Below are 19,044 nucleotides of genomic sequence, written 5' to 3'. Positions count from 1 at the left end.
CCCTCCAAGTCCATCCATGTTGTTGCAAATGGCAAAATTTTATTCTTTTTTATGGTTGAGTAGTATTCCATGGTGTGTGTGTGTGTGTGTGTGTGTGTGTGTGTGTGTGTGTGTGTGTATACCACATCCTCTTTATCCATTCGTCTGTTGATGGACACTTAGGTTGCTTCCGTATCTTGGCAGTTGTAAATACTGCTGCCGTATCTTTTCAAATTAGTGTTTTTATTTTTATTTTTTTCAGTACCCAGGAGTGGAATTGCTGGGTCATATGGAAGTTCTATTTTTAGTTTTTTAGGAAACCTCCATTCTGTTTTCCACAGCAGCTGTACCAAGTTACATTCCCACCAACAGTGCACAAGTGTTCCCTTTTCTTCACATTGTTGCCAACATTTGTTATTTGTGTTCTTTTTTTTTTTTTTTGCGGTATGCGGGCCTCTCACTGTTGTGGCCTCTCCCGTTGCGGAGCACAGGCTCTGGACGCGCAGGCTCAGCGGCCATGGCTCACGGGCCCAGCCGCTCCACGGCATGTGGGATCTTCCTGGACCGGGGCACGAACCCATGTCCCCTGCATCGGCAGGCGGACTCTCAACCACTGCGCCACCAGGGAAGCCCTATTTGTGTTCTTTTTGATGATAGCCATTCTGATGGGTGAGGTGCTATCTCATTGTGGTTTTTTTTTTTTTAAGATGTTGTGGGTAGGAGTTTATTAATGAATTAATTTTGCTGTGGTGCGTCTTCATTTCTGTGCGAGGGCTTTCTCTAGTTGTGGCAAGCGGGGGCCAGTCTTCATCGCGGTGCGCGGGCCTCTCACTATCGCAGCCTCTCTTGTTGTGGAGCACAGGCTCCAGACGCGCAGGCTCAGTAGTTGTGGCTCACGGGCCTAGTTGCTCCACGGCATGTGGGATCTTCCCGGACCAGGGCTCGAACCCGTGTCCCCTGCATTAGCAGGCGGATTCTCAACCACTGCGCCACCAGGGAAGCCCTCATTGTGGTTTTAATTTGCGTTTCTCTGATGATTAATGTTGTTGAGCACCTTTTCCTGTGCCTGTTGGCCGTCTGCATGTACCCTTTGGAAAAATGTCCACTCAGGTCTTCTGCCCATTTTTTAATTGAGTTGTTTGTTTTTCTGATGTTGAGTGGTATGAGCTATTTATGTATTTTGGCTATTAACCCCTTATCAGTCATATCATTTGCGAACATCTTCTCCCATTCAGTAGATTGTCTTTGTCAGTGGCTTCCTTCGTTGTGCAATAGCTTTTAAGTTTAATTAGGTCCCATTTGTTTAGTTTTGCTATTATTTCCTTTGCTTCGGGAGACATCAAAAAAATATTGCTACAATTTATGTTAAAGAGTGTTCAGCCTGTTTTCCTCTAGGAGTTTTATGGTTTACAGTCTTACATTTAGGTCTTTAATCCATTTTGAGTTTATTTTTGTATGTGGTGTTACAGAATGTTCTAATTTCATTCTTTCACATGTAGCTCTCCAGTTTTCCCAGCATCACTTAATTGAAGAGACTGTCTTCTCTCCATTGTATATGCTTGCCTCCTTTGTCATAGATTAATTGACCATAAATGTGTGGGTTTATTTCTGGGCTCCCTATTTTGTAGTAAATTTTGAAGTCAGGAAGTGTGAGTTTTCCAAGTTTATTCTTATTTTTAAAGATTTTTTTTTGGCTATTTGAGGTCCCTTGAAGTTCCATATGAATTTTAGGGTAAATTTTTATACTTCTGCAAAAAAAAAATATCAATGGTATTTTTTTTTTTTTTTTTTTTTTTGCGGTACGCGGGCCTCTCCTGTTGCGGAGCACAGGCTCTGGACGCGCAGGCTCAGCGGCCATGGCTTACGGGCCCAGCCACTCCGCGGCATGTGGGATCTTCCTGGACCGGGGCACAAACCCGTGTCCCCTGCATCGGCAGGCGGACTCTCAACCACTGCGCCACCAGGGAAGCCCTGTTAGTGGTATTTTGATCGGGATTGCATTGAATCCCTAGATTACTTTAGGGAGTTTGACATTTTAACAATATGAAGTCTTCTGAATTCATGAGCATGGAATATTTTTTCATTTATGTCTAATATCTTTCGGCAATGTTTTATAGTTTCATTGTACAAATCTTTACTTCCTTGGTTAATCTCTAGGTATTTTATTCTTTTTGATGCTGTTGTAGGTGGAATTGTTTTCTTAATTTCCTTTTCACATTGTTCGTTGTTAGTGTATAGAACTGCAGCTGATTTTTTTGTGTGTGTTGATTTTGTATCTTGTAACTTTGCTAATTTATTAGTTCTAACAGTTTTGTGTCTGTGTGTGTAATCTAGGATTTTCTATGTGTAAGATTATGTCATCTTCAATAAGAGGTAATTTTACTTCCTCCTTTCCAATTTGTATGCCTCTATTCTTTTCTTCCTTTTTTTTTTCTTTTTCTTGCCTAATGCTCTGGCTGTTACTTCCTAGGTGTTGTATAAAAGTGGTGAAAGCGGGCATCCTTGCCTTGTTCCTGATCTTAGAGGAAAGCTTTCAGTCTTTCACTGTTGAGTGTGATGTTTGCTGTGGGCTTTTCATCTGTGGCTTCTATTTCTAGTTTGTTGAGCGTTTTTATCACATACGAGTGTTGAATTTGGTCATATGCTGCTTCTTCTACAGTTATGGAGATATAATAACTATTGAGCAATATTACTTATAATATTGTTACACCTCAGATAATTTTATACTTGGGAGAAAAGTATTGAATGATAATAGGCCAGGGGCTGTGTTAGGCATTTTACAAATAGCTCCTATAACCCTCACACAATCTCTAGTGGGTGTGAAGTGCATCTCATTGTGGTTTTGATTTGCATTTCCCTAGTGCCTAACGATGCCGAGCATCTTTTCATGTGCTTTTTGGCCATTTGTATATCGTCTTTGAAGACATGTCTGTTCGTGCCCTTTGCCCAGTTTTGAGTTGGGTAGTTTTTTTGGTTGTTGAGTTGTAAGAGTTCTTTGGGAATCCTGGATTGGTGCTCGTTTTTAGATGCTGACAGAATTTGCTGGGCAGAATGAATGTGTGATGTGAACTTCTCTGGGTTGGGAGCTTGAGCTCGTCCAGGGGGATCCAGATGGTCACCCTCTGATCACATGTGACCCAGAAAACCCTACGAGCTGTGGCTAAGTTGTTCCTTTGGAAAATGATCTGGGGTGTTGGTTGTGGCCTGAGAGAGTATGCCTGGACAAGACAGCGTGTCCAGGATGAGTAAAGTATCCTAGGACCAACTGAATGAACAGGGTCTTGCTGAAATGCTCCCTTGATATCTGTTCGTTGTCCCAGAAGTGTCCTGAGGTCCTTGAAGCCCTTCTTGTTCCAACAAGTGAATTATATCTTGTGCCCTGGCTGTCCAGTAGAAATATGTAAGCCACGTATGTAACTCGAAACTTTTTAGTGGCCACGTTAAAAAAGGTTACAAGAAACAGGTGAAATTAATTTTAGTACTGTAACTTATTTAACCCAATATATCCAAAATATTAGCATTTCAACATGTGTAGTCAGTATTTTAATATTAGCAAGCTGTTTTATATTCCTTTTAAAAAATACTAAGTCTTTGAAATTTGGCCTTACACTTACTGCACATCTCAGTTTGGACACAAGATTTTATTGGAAGGACTTGATATGTCTTTAGGTTCCATAACGGTCACAGTCAAAAGAGGTCGCTTTGCAAACCCAAGTTGCTCCAAGTGTGCATAAAGGTGTCTTGAGTAACCCAACCAGAAAGGACTGGCTCATCGTCACGAATTTTTTTTTAACTTTTAATTCTGAAATAACTTTAGAAACACAGAAGAGTTGCAAAGATCATACAGACAGTTCCTCTATACCCCACATCCAGCTGCCCCTCGTGTTAACATCTTACATGACCACCGTGAGTGATCAAAACAAAGACATTAACGTTAGTGCAGTACTTCCTGTTACTAGGCTTCATTTGGATTTCCCCATTTCTGTTCTGGAATCCATCCAGGACCCTACCTTGCATTTAGTGGTTGTGTCTCCTTTTTTGCCTCCTTCCATCTGTGACAATTTCTTAGTCTTATCTTTCATGACCTTGATGTTTTTGAATTATACTAGCTAGGCGTTTTGAAGAATGCTCCCCAACTTGGTTTTTTTTTTTCATGATTAGGCTGGGGTTGTAGGTTTTGGTAAGAAGACCACAGAGGTGAGGAGCCCACCCTACCCAACCCCACCGTGCCCCACCCCCATCATTACCTCATAGTAGGGTGGACCTGATACTAACTTGACTTATTACTCGGGTTGTTACCTTGATCTGGTTAAGGGGCATCTGCCAGTCTCTCCTGTGAAATTACTATCTGTCCCTTTCCATACTGTTAGAAGCCAGTCGCTTATGGCCAGCCCTCACTCAAGGGCAGAAAAATTAAGCTCCACATCCTGGTGGGCAGAGTTAAATACACCACAGTAACTAATATCTATTTGGGGGAGATGCTTTGAAACTATGCAGATCACTTGTTTCTTTTTCAAGCTTCATCCACTAGTTTTGGCATCCATCTCTGGTGATTTCCATTTCACTCATTCCTTCTACATTTATTAGCTGGAATTGTTCTGTAAGGTAGTTGTCCCTTCTGCGTTTATTTATTTATTCAGCCCTTTATTTATATCAGTATGGATTCATGAATCTTTGTGGGGTTTGGGGGGGGTTATAATCCAGGCCTATCGTCATTTGTTTGGTGGTTCAAATTGTTCTCACTCTGGTGGGTGGGGACTCCCTCAGGTTGGCCCCTGGGCCTTTGCATCATGTTCCTGTGCTTTTTGGGGTGCTTCCTCGCTTTCTGGCACCACAAGGTGCTCCAAGCTTATCTTGGTTTTTTCCCCTGCACCAGCCCTAGAATCAGCCCTTTTATCCAAGGAGCCTTGGTCCCTTTTATTAGAGAAGGATGTTTAAAAACCAAGATCTGGGAGCAAAGCGTGTTCGTTGCTCCTGGGGCGTCACTGCTTTTAGGCCCCTCAGAGGGCAGATCTGAGAAGTGTATGCATGTACACTAACCGCCCGCCTGTGCTCATCCCGATGCTGTCTGTATATGTAAACACAAAAGTAAGCATCAGTTCGTGCCTCTGCCTCCACCTCCAGTCCAGCGCCACCAAGTTCACTCGAACACCCCTCACCCCCACCCTTGCTGATTTTAACTTCTTTCTCTGCAGGGAGACACCTGGCTCTCCTTACCTGCAATATACTTGCTCATTTGTTTAACCTTAGTGTATCTGGAAAGTAGTTTCAGAATCTCTAAGCCATATTCCTGTGAGAAGTAAAGTAACGGTGTCTGCATGCAGTTTTTGTCTTCAGCCTTCCAGGATCCAGTGAAAAGTTCTTTGTTGCAGCTCCTTTCCTCCATCGTTGCTGGTGTGGTTGTGTCATTCGTGTGTATACAGTTAGATTCATTAGTCATTGTCTGCGCTCTGTCTGGGGTTCCCTTTCCCCACTCATCTGGTTATTATTATTATCACCATTTTAGTTTGTCTTCAGTGAAGTTCATTCTGGGTTTTGACATGATAGAGTCATGCATCCACCACAGTGTCACCACACAGAACCCTTCGCTCCTCCCCAGACCCCCTCCCGCTGTCCCTTTGAAGTCAGCTCCTCCCCCCACCCTCAGTCCCTCAAAAACACTCATCTGTTTTCCATCCTTAGAGTTTTGCCTTTTCCAGAATGTCACATAAATAGACTCCTACAATATGTAGCCCTTTGTGTCTGGTTTCTTTCACTTGGTGAGATGCACTTAAGATTCATCCGTGTCGTCACATGCATGAATAGTTCATTCCTCGTTGTTGTGTGGATAATGCCGCATTTGTTTATCCATTTGCTGGTTGAAGGACATCTGGGTTGTTTCCAGTTTTTGGTGATTATGAAGAAAGTTGCCCTAAACGTTTGCAGACAGGTTTTTGTGTGGATGTAAGTTTTCAGTCCCCTTGGGTAAATACCCAGGAGGGGGGTTGCCGGGTGACACTGTACCGGTAGGTTGGACTTTATGAGAAACTGCCCACTGCCATCTGAAGTGGCTACCACTTGGCACCCTCACCAGCAGTGGAGGAGGGTCTTGCTGCCCTGTGTTCTTGCCAGCACTTGATAAACTCTGTTGCCTTTTTTTTTTTTTTTAAGTCTTCATTGAATTTGTTATGATATTGCTTCTTTTTTATGTTTTGGTTTTTTGGCCGGGAGGCGTGTGGGATCTTAGCTCCCTGACCAGGATCAAACCCACACCCCCTGCATTAGAAGGCAAAGTCCTAACCACTGGACCGCCAGGGAAGTCCCCCATTTTGCCTTTCTAATGGGCAGACAGTGGTAGCTCTCTTCAGTAGCTTTATTGAGATATAATTTATATACAATATAATTCATCCATTTGACGTGTACATTTCATTGGTTTTTAGCATATTCAGAGCTAAAAACATACAGTGCAACCATCACCACTAATTCCAGAACATTTCCATCACCCCAAAAGAAACCCCGTCCCCATTAGCAGTCACTCCCCATTCCCGCCTCCCCCAGCCCCTGGCAACCACTAATCCACTCTGTCTCTGTGGATTTGCCTGTTCTGGATGTTTCACATAAATAAAATCACACACTCTGTGGCCTTTTGTGACTGGCTTCTTTTATTTAGTGTAATGTTTTCAAGGTTCATCCATGTTGTAGCATGTGTCAGTGCTTCATTCCTTCTTATGGCTGAGTATATTCCATTCAGAGTGGATCACCTTTTGTGTATCCATTCATCGGCTGATGGGCGTTTGGGGTGTTTCCACCTATTAGCTGTTTTGTGAACAAGTTTTTCTGAGCCTATATGTTTTCATTTCTCTTGGGCATATACCTAAGAATGGCATCGCTGGGTCTTTCGGTAATGCTGTGTTTAACTTTCTGAGTGGCTGCCAGACTGTGTGGCATAGCAGCTGCCCCATTTTACCTTCCCACCGACAACGTCCGAGATTCCAATGTCCCCACATCCCGGCCCACACTTGCTGTCTCTCTGATTACAGCCATCCTGGTGGGCGTGAAGTAGTGTCTCATTAGATTCTGATTTGCATTTCCCTGATGGCTGATGACACTTAAGCATCTTGTCATGTATTTATTTGCAACTCATATATTTTCTTTGGAGAAGTGAAGTGAGTGTTCAGAATTTTTGTCTTTTTTTTTTTTTTTAATTGGGTTAGTTTTTTTCTTATTGTTGAGTTTGAATAGTTCTTTATATACTCTGGATACAAGTTCTTCATGCGGTACATGATTTATAAATATTTTCTCCAAGCCTATGGTTTGTCTTTTCATTCTCTTTAACAGTATCTTTGGCCCAGCAAAAGTTTTACGTTTTGATAGCCCAGTTTATCATTGTTTTTTCTTTAATGGCTTGTGCTTTTTGGGTCTGGCGAAGGGAATCTAAAAACCCATGAGTTTTGCAGCCCACCCACTGGCAGCGTGTTCGGAAACAGCTGTTTAAAGAGGCAGAAGGAAATTGCCTGTAGGAGGATGGTATCTAGAAGGCGATGCCATTGTCATTTATTCTTTGCAGTTGAGGGTTTTTAGAAAAGTTTATTTATTTACAGTGAGGAGGGGGAATTGCTTTTCTCCTGTTTTGGGGGTGTTTTTGTTTTGTTTTTGCTGCAGTTTCATTGATTTATTCAAGCAGCAGATATTTACCGAGTCTAGGACACAATGAGGACCAAAGTGGATCCGGTCCCACGTCTGGTGGAGCGCCCAGACCGACAGCGCAAGAGGTGCTGGACAAGCAGGGATGAGGGCAGCGAGGTCAGCATCAGTCCTCAGTGCTGCCAGTGCGTCGCAGGGACCCACTTAGAAGGGGGCGGGGGGGAGGTGCCGAGAAAGGTTTCCCTTAGGAAGCCAGGCTTACTCAGAGCCTTCGGGTGGGTGGGAGTCCGCGGGACACAGCAGATGGGAAGACACTCTTCCTGGTGAGGGTTGGGGCCACGCGGGTTCAAAGGCAGGCCGGGGTGGGAGGGGCGAGAGCATTGGGGAGCATTGGAGAGATCAGCCCGGTTGTGTGTGATGCGGTCACGCTTGCTGTGTAAAAGACCCCTCAGGCCCGTGCGCGGCAGGTGGGTGTGCTCTAGACCCTCAGCGAGGGGTCGATCCCTCTGACCCCTCTGGGTCCATCTGCCTCTTTGCTCGCGAGATCTTTCGGCCTTGGCCTCAGACTCCGTGGTGAGGCGCCTCTCCCGGGCCTGTCCCAGGTTGTCTGGTGGCAGCACGGTCACATGACTGGGCAGACCTGGCCCAGGCCTTCCTGGGAATAACTCAGTGGCTGACAAGCGGGAAGTACTTGTCCGTGTCCTGGGGAAGTAGGGTCGGTGTCTAGGGCTCAGGGGCCCTGAAGTATCCACGTGAAGGGGGGCTTGGGGGCTTGGTCTCGGGTGGGAGCAGGTGTGGACGAGCTGATCTCATTTTTTTCTTTTTCAAATTAAAGCTGGTTGCCCCTTAGTCCTGAGTTTCTGGCTTGGAGCGATTGGTGAGACCAAGAGGAGAGAAGAGGGTCAGTGGCAGGGTGGGGATGAGAGGTCATCTGAGTTCGGAGACACCTGCTCTGTCGTATCCCACGTCGGGCCGGCAGCCCTCGCTTGTGACCTGTGGACATCTGTTAGGGAGTGAACGCTGGCCTGGGCACACATGGGTGTGGAGCCCTCAGCTGGGCCATTTGGGCTGTGAAAACTTCCCCGAAGCTGACCTTGGTCCCGTTTCCTCTGGTCTCTGCCCCCCTTCATTGTGAGATGTACCGTCCGCTTAATGACACACTTCGGGAGGAGAAAGAGAACACATCATGGGTGCCTGCTGACTTCAGGACACAACCCGATTTTCAGAAATGGAGAACGTGAAGAAGTTTACTCTGGTGGCTTCTGCTAATATTGGACATCCTCCCTGCCCTCTACCCCGCCCCCAGCAAGCTCTTGTTGGACACTGAGCGCTCACCATCACTGACTTAACGTGACTTTTCTCAGATGCCGTTAGCTGAAGTCACAGAAAGGGCGTCTTGGTACGTTTTATTAGGAATTTTGCGTGGTTTATTCAGAAAGGATTTTTTGTTTGTTTGTTTTAAAGTAAGTTGAAACAGCGAGGCCGGCTTCTGAGCCGGAAGCCCTCAGAGGCCTCGTCTTTGACGTTCCCGCTGACTTGTGCTGGGGGGACGACAGCGTGGGCAGCGTGGCAGAACCAGCGACATGTTGTGGGTGGTGCTTTGGCCCCCACGTCCTCAGCCCCCCTGGGCAGAAGCGGCTCTGGGTGCCTGGCTTGCTGGTGGTGGCTGGTTGGGCTTTCCCCACTTGCCCTCAGTGTGGGTTGAGACGGCGGGCGAGAGTGGGTCTTGAGTGATTAGGCCCTCGCCCCCGGTGGGACCACCAGCCCCGCACACCCCTCGGCTCCCAGGCTCTCTGGGGCCTTGCTGGGTTCAGGGGGCGGGCAGCCCTCGGCTGCTCTGCACCGGGGACAGTTGCTGGTCGAAGCAACAGAGGGGTCGGCCCCACTGGTGGATCCCCGAGGAGCCAGGACAGAGGGGACAAGGTGAGAGGAGACCAGGGAAGAGGTCAGGGGCTGCCAAGTTGTGACAGGCCGCGTGGATGCCGGCCAGCTGTGCCTCGGTTCATCTTTCTCTGTAGCATCCCTCTGCTCCTCCGTGTGGGACCCCAGAAGCATCTGCATTTCCTAGAGGGTGGGTGTGGAGCCCCGGAGAGGCATGCCTTGAAAGAGCGAATGAGTGAGAGAAGAGGTGCGGCCTGACCCACTTGTGTAACCGAGCCGTTTGCACTGTCACCCCCCAAAGTGAGGGGGGTGCAGGCAGTGGGATGGGGCTTTTCCACATCAGCCCGGGTGCTCTCTTGGATGGAGCTTCGGCTCAGGCAGCCTCAGTCCCAGGTTGAGAACTGATCTGCGTTTTTGCATACCTGGCTCTTGTGTCGCTTTGTCTTGACAGCACTGGGGATGGGGGCGGTCCTAGATGGGGGGCAGTGAGGTCCAGGGAGGAGACCAGCGAAGCCTGGGTCCCCTTGGGCTCCAAGCACTCGTGGGCTCGTCCCAGGACGCCTCACCCTTTCTTCTTTTTTGTCTGTTTTGCTCCAGGTTTCCTTGTCAGATTGCCATTTTACGTGTGAGTTCGTATTGCTGGCTCCTTTCTCACCCTTTTTGGTGTTCGCTTGGGGCTTAACCATTGTTAGGGCTCCAGATAATAGAAGCTAACTTTAAGCATAAAAGTATTTGTTTCCATACAAAGCTCTTTAAATTGTAGTCTTTGCCTTTCTGCTATCTTGTTTTAATTTCTAATTGATTATCAATACACTGATATATTCAGAATATAGGTTACCCAAAATTCAGACAACACTGAAGCATGCAGAGCAAAAAAAAAAGCGAAACTCTTCCCTTTCCATGTCTCCGTCCCCCAGCGTCCTTGCTCTTCAGGGGTGAGTGGTGGTGTGTGTGTCTCCAGCCGTTCCCCCGTGGGTTTTACATTCCGTGTGTGAGTGAGGCTTTGCTCTAGAGCAGTGGGCTTTCCCCCTGTCCTGGATTTGTGGGTTTGCTCTTGCTTTCCTCCACGGGCAGCGGGGCTTGGAGCTTGTCCACGTCCTTGTGGAATGATGACCAGCGTTTCTGGGGTCTGTTACTTCATTTCACAGGTGAGGAAGCTGGAGCAGGAACTGGTGGTGTCACCTGCATGATGTCACCTGCTCGATGTCCCCAGCAAGTGCAGGAGCCAGCGGGCTCCGGAGTCTGCCCCCTGGGTCACTGTGTTCTGTCTGAGCCTCCCTCAGTGGGCATGCACCATTATGTTCAGATGTCAGAGGTACATTTTCAAGGAAAGAGAATGTCCCTGGCACCCCTGACCTCCAGCTGGGCCATCCTGACTGGCATCTCGGTGGTTTGCCTCTCTGGCTGTCTCCCGCAGCACTGCAGTGACCGTGCCCCGTGCAGCCAGCCCTGGCAGGCACCGAGGTCACCCGCGGGGCGGCCTCCTGGCCTCCTGGGCCGCCCGACAGCTGCTGCCCATGGTGTGCTGCCAGCTAGTCACAGCCGCTCCTCCTGCCTTCCCTTGTGCACCCAGAACCCTGGGGGTTGATTTCCTTCTCTCACCGAGGCTCAGAGAGGTGGAGTGGCGGGTCCAGTGCCACACAGCAAGGCAGCGGTGTGACACCCGGGAGGTCTCAAGACCCCAAAGCCCACGGTTTTCAGCCCACATTGCACTGCTTTCCTTAATGCTTTTAAAAAGTTTTTCTCGTACTTCTAACTGCAAAGGTGATATGTGGAGGCTGCGAGGAATCCGGGTCTCCTCTCCAGCCTGTTTCCTTGAAGTGGCCACTGTCACCACTGTAAGTCACCTTCCAGAAACAACATCATCTTCTGTGTGTATGTGTTTGAGTGAGTCGGGGGGAGGGGGAGGGAGAGAGAGAGAGAGAGAGAGAGATGCAATTTCAAACTGAATATCTGTGGACCCTGCTGTGCTGGTACCCACAGCTCTGCTGAGTTCTTCGCACTGTCTGCTTAGCGAGCCCCTCAGCTTAGACCAGCCATCATGGACCTGCCCTCCCCGGCTAAGGGCCACCGTCACTCCTGCGGGCTGCCTCAGTGGCCCTCCCTGAACACTTGTTTACTAGGTGGGTAGGCTCGATCCTGGCAGTGGGATTTCAGGCGTTGCTTCCCTCGCTGTCTCTCCCGGGCGTTCTGTGATTCTCTCCTGCCGCCTGGAAGCCCGGTTCTGGTCGGCCTGGGCTGGGGACCCGCGGGCCAGGCCGGAGGAGCTGAGTGCACAGAAGCGCGGGGTCTGCACACACCCGAGGCTGTGGTGTGCCAACCTGGTGTCCGGCCTTTATTGGTTCCGTGTGGTGTTGGCAGTTGATTAAATGCCGCAAAACCTCAGTTTCCTTGCCCGAGGGGCGGTGAGAGCAGTGACTAACTCTCAGAGCTTTTGCAGGATGAAATAAGGCGCTGAGTAAAACCTGCCACCTGGCGCCTGACCCCAGGGAGGGCTGGCGGGGCTGCTGGCGGCAGGGCGGCAGCAGGGGCGGGGGGATGGGGGAGACGTAAACCTGCGGCCACGGAGGATCTTGGGGACAGTGGGAGGGTGGCCGCGGGCCTGCCTGCACCCTTGTCCCCAGTACCAGGATACAGGCAGCCCACGTAGGTAGTCAGTAAGATGCTCGAATGCGGAGCTGTGGGGAAGGCTGGGGGTGCTAGGCGTGTATATTTAAACTTTTAAATATAGAAAACCAAGAAACAGATGCAGAAGTAGAGAGGGCAGCAGAGCAAACCACCACATAGTGCCCACCACCCAGCTTCAGCACTTACTCACCTGCAGGCGGTGCTGTTCTCATCTCTGCTCCTAGCATGTCTTTTTTTTTTCTTTTTTCTTTCTTTTTAACATCTTTATTGGAGCATCATTGTGTGTTAGTTTCTGCTATATAACCCAGCATGTCTTGAATCAGGTGCTAGGCATCCTATTTTTTTCTACTCTGTAAATGTTTCAGCCCGTGTCTATAAAAGATAAGACTCTTGGGCTTCCCTGGTGGCGCAGTGGTTGAGAGTCTGCCTGCCGATGCAGGGTACACGGGTTCGTGCCCCGGTCTGGGAAGATCCCACATGCCGCAGAGCGGCTGGGCCCGTGAGCCATGGCCGCTGAGCCTGCACGTCCAGAGCCTGTGCTCCGCAACGGGAGAGGCCACAACAGTGAGAGGCCCGCATACTGCAAAAAAAAAAAAAGATAAGACTCTTTAAAAACAAAACAAAACAAACAAACCTAAAACAGTATTATCAAATCTAGAAATTAATAAATCAGTAATTCTTTAATATTGTCAAATATCCAATAATATCAGAGTTTCCCTGTCTCACGTATATATATTTTAAATAATTTGTTCACATCAGGATTCAAATAAAGTCAGTACATTGCTACTAATTGCTGTGTCTCTTAAGCGTCTTTAAATCTTTTTCTCTCCATCTCTCTCCCTTTCTCTCCCTTGCAAAGCACTTTCAGATGCTGTATTGTGGTCCCATAGGGGTATTGCTGACTACAGCCCTGTAAACTGCCAGTTAGGTCTAGAGCCACGGTCAGATTCAGGTTTACCTGGTTGTCCTTTAAGCTCAGCATATGCGAACCCCGGGGCCTCTCACAGGGAACGTCGAACAGGCCCGAGGGACCAGGGAGGGTAGAGGAAACAGCCCCAGGGTCCTCAGGAACCAGGGGTCCTCCTCGGCTAGTGAGGCTGCGGGAACCTTCCATTTGACCTGGAGGTCCTCTGGGCCAGCCCTGCCAGCTGCAGCAGAGGGGGGCCCTGGAGATGGCCCTGGGGGTGGGTTCTGAGGTGGTGGACGGGGCCCAATGCAGAGCTTCAGTCAGCTGGCCCAGGGCTGGGGGCTGCTGGTCTGGACGGGCCGCGTGGCCCGCACTCCCTATGCAGTGGACAGATGTGTGTGCTGCCGGCTTTGGGCGCTGACACCAGTTTGGCCAGTTCCTCCGCATCTTAGTTTGCTGAGGCTAGAGAGGGATGCTGGCCTGTGGCCAGTGGCCCAGGGCCTGGCCTGAGAACCCCTGAGGCCGGCCTCGGTATCCCGAGGGTCCAGGGCTCCCGCTGGAATGACTAAGGACGTTAGTTACTCTTGGGATTGCTACCCTGCACACCTTGAACTTGGCCACCCCTCACCTAGTGTGCTGCTGGCTCTTGGGGTGCCGTGGTGCTGCCTGCCTCTTGGCTTTCTCAGGAGGCTGGTTTCCTGGGGGCTGGGCAGGACGTGGTCCGCCACCCTCTTGGAAGTTCCTAAGCCTGTCAGGCCCCAGGTCTTGTCCCGAGGGAGCTCTGATCATCAGTGTGCGCTGGGGCACATGCTGGGTGCTGGGGGAGGCCCCTGCCCAGCCCACATGCCACTCCCTGGTTCTGCTCCTCACCGCTCACCTGGGCATCCCAGAGAGCTCCTCCTGGGCGCTGTCTCGGGCCAGCGCGTTGCCCTGTTTGGTTTGTGTGGGTGTGAGAAATGCTCCAAGAGCCAGGGGTTCCAGAGGATACTGACTGCCTGGAGGGCATCCTGGCTCCCTGCTGACCGGCCTCTTGGCACCGGGCGTGTGCTCTGCCTCTGGTTCAGTTTATTCATCTGTGAAATGGGGACAGTAAGAGCACCTGTGCTTGGAAGAGTGCCTGGCCTCAGGGACACTCCACGGAGTTACATTACAGAGCAGTGGGCGTCATGTCAGCATCGCTGCTGCCCTGAGGGCTTCAGGACACTGGAGACCCTCCTCAGCCCTGGTTGTGCTGTGGGCACATGGCGGGCACCCGTGAAGTTTCTGTAGGACAGACGAGTACGTGGGCCCATTCAGCAGACATGGGTGCTTGCTCAGCGCTGCCCCATAGGAACAGAAGGGGTCCCTTTGTCCAGAAGCGTGGTGGACAGAAAACAGACATGCATCCTGTGGACCGTGACAAGGGCTGTGATTGGGGATGACGGTCAGAGGAGGCCCTCGGAGGGAAGCCATTGGCGGGCTTTAAAGGAGTGGGTTGGGGATGAGCCAGGAGCCGGTTCAAACTCCATGGGTTGAGAGGAGGCCGCAGCAGAAGCAGCTGGGTGGTAGGGGCAGCGAGTGGTCCAGAGGAGACGAGGAGGGGCTGGCTGAGGGGCCAGGGACTGGGGGAGTGGCTGGACCAGCCTTGCAGCTGCACCACCAGGCTGCGGCTGGTTGGGGGGGGGGGCGGGCGAGGGGGTGTCACCCAGAGAGGGCAGAGGCAAGAGGAAGTCCTGGTTCTGAGCCTCGGGCACCCAAGTTTGGCAGCGGGGGTCCCATGTATGGGCTGCATCTCCACGTGCCCTCGTCAAGCCTCTGCTTCTTCCTGGTGAAAACAGTGGTTTCCGTTTCTTGATGGCACAGAGCTGAGCCCTGTGGCTGTAGCTCATCCTCCCACCTTTACAGGTAAGGAAGCCGAGGCTCAGGAGGGCAGGCCTTGTGCAGGGAGAGACAAGCCCCAGGCCCAGCCTGACCCTGTGCCCTGCAAGGGGGACAGCCAGCTGTCTGCTGACCTCCCCTTGCTGACACACAGGTGCCCTCAGCTGAGTTCCTCCTCCTAGCCTGTAGCCTCACTGCCCTATATCCACTCGGAAGGCGACTGGGGAAAGTTGGAAGCACCTGCAGGAGTGGACGGGCTGATGGGATGGGCCCCTGGGAGCTGTCTGTGGCCTGCTGCCTCCTGCCTGCGTCATCTTGGAGCAGATCCCAGGCATCATTATTTCACGTGTCAGCGCTTCAGACTGTGGCTCTAAAAGATAAGGCCTGCTTCATATTTTTTTCTTTCTTTTTTTAAAAAAATCAATTAATTTACTTTTGGCTACGTTGGGTCTTCGTTGCTGCGCATGGGCTTTCTCTAGTTGCCGTGAGCGGGGGCTGCTCTTCATTGCGGTGGCTTCTCTTGTTGCAGAGTGCGGGCTCTAGGCGGACGGGCTTCAGTAGTTGTGGCTCGCGGGCTCAGTAGTTGTGGCTTGCGGGCTCTAGAGCGCAGGCTCAGTAGTTGCAGCACACGGGCTTAGCTGCTCAGTGGCATGTGGGATCTTCCTGGACCAGGGCTTGAACCCATATCCCCTGCATTGGCAGGTGGATTCTTAACCACTGCGCCACCAAGGAAGTCCCAGGGCTGCTTTCTAGTAGTGTAACAGTACCAGTGTCACGCCTGCAAATTATCAATTTTTTAATCCCCAGCCTAAAGGTCTTTCCTGTCTGAATCAGGATCTTGGCCGGACCCGCACATTGTGATTCAGGGGGATGTCTCCTAAGTCTCTTTGAATCTATAGATTCTTCTACCTTCTTTTTCTTTTTCTTTTTCTTTTTTGGTTTCTTTGCACTTTATTTGTTGGAGAAGCTGTGTCATTTGTCCCGTAGAGTTTGGTACCGTCTGCCTTGTTGCTGCTTTCGTCCCCGTGGTGTCTGCATTTAGCGCAGTCTCCTGATCTGTGTCTTCCCTGACAATGTGCACTTGAATCTGGAGGTGAGGTCTTCCCGGGAAGGGGGTCCGTGCTGGTGACGTTGGCAGGGTTAACAGACAGCGCCTGGGTGACCGACCTGTCAGGAGTCACAGATGGGTGGTAATCTTGTTCCTTCTTCATGTAGTAGCCGGGATACGTTTGTGCCATTTACCCCTCTTATCGTCTGTGTGTTTACCTAGTGGGAAAGCGGGACAAATGCTTGCTTCCACCCGCCTCCTTTGTTTGCCAGTTTCAGGCCCTGCTCCCAGTCTCGACAGACATTCTGCTGGCCAGAGGCTGTTTATTCCCCAGCACATGAATCTGTGCTCTCTCTTCCCCAGCCTCAACCCCCATAGAGCCCTCTGCCCCCAGGATGAGGCTCACCCTCTCAGTGGCGGCCAAGGCCCTTCTCTCTGGGTCCCCTGCTGCCACTGCTGTCCACCCTCCCCTCCAGCTGCAGCCACGTGGGCTCTCGGGGTCCCAGAGAGGACACTGTGGCCTGTGGCGCTTCTCTGCACCCTCTAGCTGTTCTCCAAGCCTGTCACAGCCTCCATGGGCCCTTCCTGGCCCCCTCCCCACCCCCACTGTTGGGTCAGGCCCCTCTCCAGCAGTGGTCACATTTCATTCTTTTGGCGAATATGGAGCGCCTCCCCAGGGCGGCCAGCACCCAGGGAAGGGGGTGCAGGACAGGAGTCCCCACAGCTGCTGCCTCCAGGGGTTCCCAGCTTGGTGGGGACACACACCCAGTGTGACAAATGCCTCCATATGGGTGGACACAGAGGAGGGGCACTGGCTGCATGTAGGGGTGTAACAGTGGTTACCAGGGGCTGCTTTCTCTTCCTTAACAAGAAGTGGGAGGCAGCAGCTCTGTGGCACTAGGGCTGCCTGCCTGGGGTGCTCTCGGCTTCCCTCCACGCTTGTGCCATGGCTGACGCTGGCCTGCAGGTGTACCGTGTGCCGTCTCACAGTTAAGTCAGGAAGAAGAGAAATGCTGAGACTTTCTTGCACTTTTTTGATTTGGAAAGGAAAGCCCTCCCTAGGCTGACCTCCCTTATCTCATCGCCTCAAACTAGGTCACTGTCCACCTTGGACAAGGGGACTGATTTCCAAGTCTCGTGCAGATGGGCGGGGTAGAAACCTATTCTTCCTGGGGCCAGGGGCCAGGGGAGGGGCCGGGTCGATGTCGGTGGCGTCAGGTTGGCTTGAGAAGGCCTGACAGCTCCTGGAGGGTAGGGTCTGCGGCTCCATCGCGTGACAGATGCACCTTCTACCTTTGTGGCCTGGATGGGGGGACAGAGTCGTCCAAGTGCAACTGCAGGACCTCACTCCTGTCCCCTTTGTTCAGAAGCGGGCGTGTGGCCAGCCAGGCTGCCGCTCGCTGCATCACCAGCTCACCACGCACCATCTGCCCAGGGATGGCGGGGCGGCCGGGGCCCTGGTGCACCACCGCAGGAGGAAGGGGCAAAGAGAAGCCAGCCCGGGAAGTGCCAGCGAGAGGGCTCAGCTGCCCTGCCCCTCCTTCCTGAGCCCTGCCGGACCTGCCCTCCTTCCTCACCTCCTGTGCACTGCTGAGAGACCGCCACTGGCTCCCTGTACTCCTAGTTTTCTCTCTCCCACGGATAGCACTTTAAAAAATTGGGGTGTAATTCACATACCAGGAAATTCACCCTTTTTAAAGCACATGAATTTGGTGGTTTTAGCGTGTTCACAGTGTCGTGCAGTCATCACAGCTTTCTAGTTCCCAGGACGGTCTCATCATTCCAGAAGGAAACTTCATCCCTATTTGCAGTTAGTTTCCACATTCCCCTCCCCCAGCCCCTGGCAACCATGAAGCCACTCTGTCTCTGGATATGCCTGTTCTGGACGCTTCGTGTAAGTGGAATCACACACTGCATGGCCTTTTGTGTCTGGCTTCTCTCACTGAGCATCGTGTTTTTGAGGTTCATCCACGTGGTAACATGTGTCAGTGCTTCATTCCTTTTAGTGGCTGGATACCATTCTGTTATATGGATGGACCACAATGTGTTTATCCATTCACCTGTTGATGGACACTTGGGTTTGTTTCTGCTTTTTGACTATTGTGAGTGATGCTGCTGTGGATATAGGCGTACAAGTTTTTTGGGTTTTTTGGTTTTGTTTTTTTTTTGCGGTACGCGGGCCTCTCACTGTTGCGGCCCCTCCCGTTGTGGAGCACAGGCTCCGGACGCGCAGGCCGAGCAGCCGTGGCTCACGGACCCAGCCGCTCCGCGGCACGTGGGATCTTCCCGGACCAGGGCACGAACCCGTGTCCCCTGCATCGGCAGGCGGACTCTCAACCACTGCGCCACCAGGGAAGCCCAGGTGTACAAGTTTTTATGTGAATGTGTATTTTCATTTCTTTTGGGTATACATCTAGGGGAGATATGTGGGTCATGCAGTTACTCTGTATTCAACATTTTGAGGAACTTTCATACACTTTTCCAGAGGGACCACCATTTTACCTTCCTGCTAGCAGAGCACCAGGATTCTGGTTTCTCCACATCCTTGCCAAGGCTTGTTATTTTCCTTTTTTAAAATAATTGCCATCCTAGTGGGTGTGAGGCAGTATTTTGTGGTTTTGATTTGTATTTCCCTAGTGGTTAATGGTGTTGAGCATCTTTTCGTGGGCTTATTGGCCGCCTGTATGTCTTTGGAGAAATTTCCCTTCCAGGAAAGGGGCCGGGGGTTGAGGCTGCAGGATCCTGGTCCTAGAGCCTGGGGTCCGGTCTCAGCATTGTCGCTGAGCAGCTGTGTGTCTTGGAGCGTCGTCTTCCCCGTCCGTGGGCCGAGCACTGAGGGGTGTGCGGGGCTGCGCATACCATCGGCAGGACTGCTTCATTAACCCGCTGAGAATATCATCCTGATGGTCTTTATTTCTGTTGTGGTGCCTGCTTTGCCGCTTCGCAAACAGTAAGTTGATTTCTTTTGCATGAGCGGAGCGATGGGGAGGCACACACACACAGAGAAGCAGATGAGGGTCCAAAGGGAGAGGGGGGCAGGCCCGGCGGCAAGGAGTGCCTCCGCCTGGTCCGTGGCTGCCCTGCAGCCTCCTGCCCAGCCCCCTGAGTGGACTTCCTTGTT

The 19,044-nt window shown here is 51.0% G+C and overlaps 1 protein-coding gene across 3 annotated transcripts in view; it reads left to right on the top strand.

Moving 5' to 3' along the window:
- Positions 1-19,044, top strand: part of MLLT1 (MLLT1 super elongation complex subunit) — a 65,353-nt gene that overhangs the window by 27,620 nt on the left and 18,689 nt on the right. The gene's annotated exons all lie outside the window — the stretch shown is intronic.

This window comes from Phocoena sinus, chromosome 3, assembly GCF_008692025.1.
Source record: "Phocoena sinus isolate mPhoSin1 chromosome 3, mPhoSin1.pri, whole genome shotgun sequence".
Classification (NCBI taxonomy): Eukaryota; Metazoa; Chordata; class Mammalia; order Artiodactyla; family Phocoenidae; genus Phocoena; species Phocoena sinus.
This window is presented reverse-complemented; position numbering and strand designations above follow the sequence as displayed.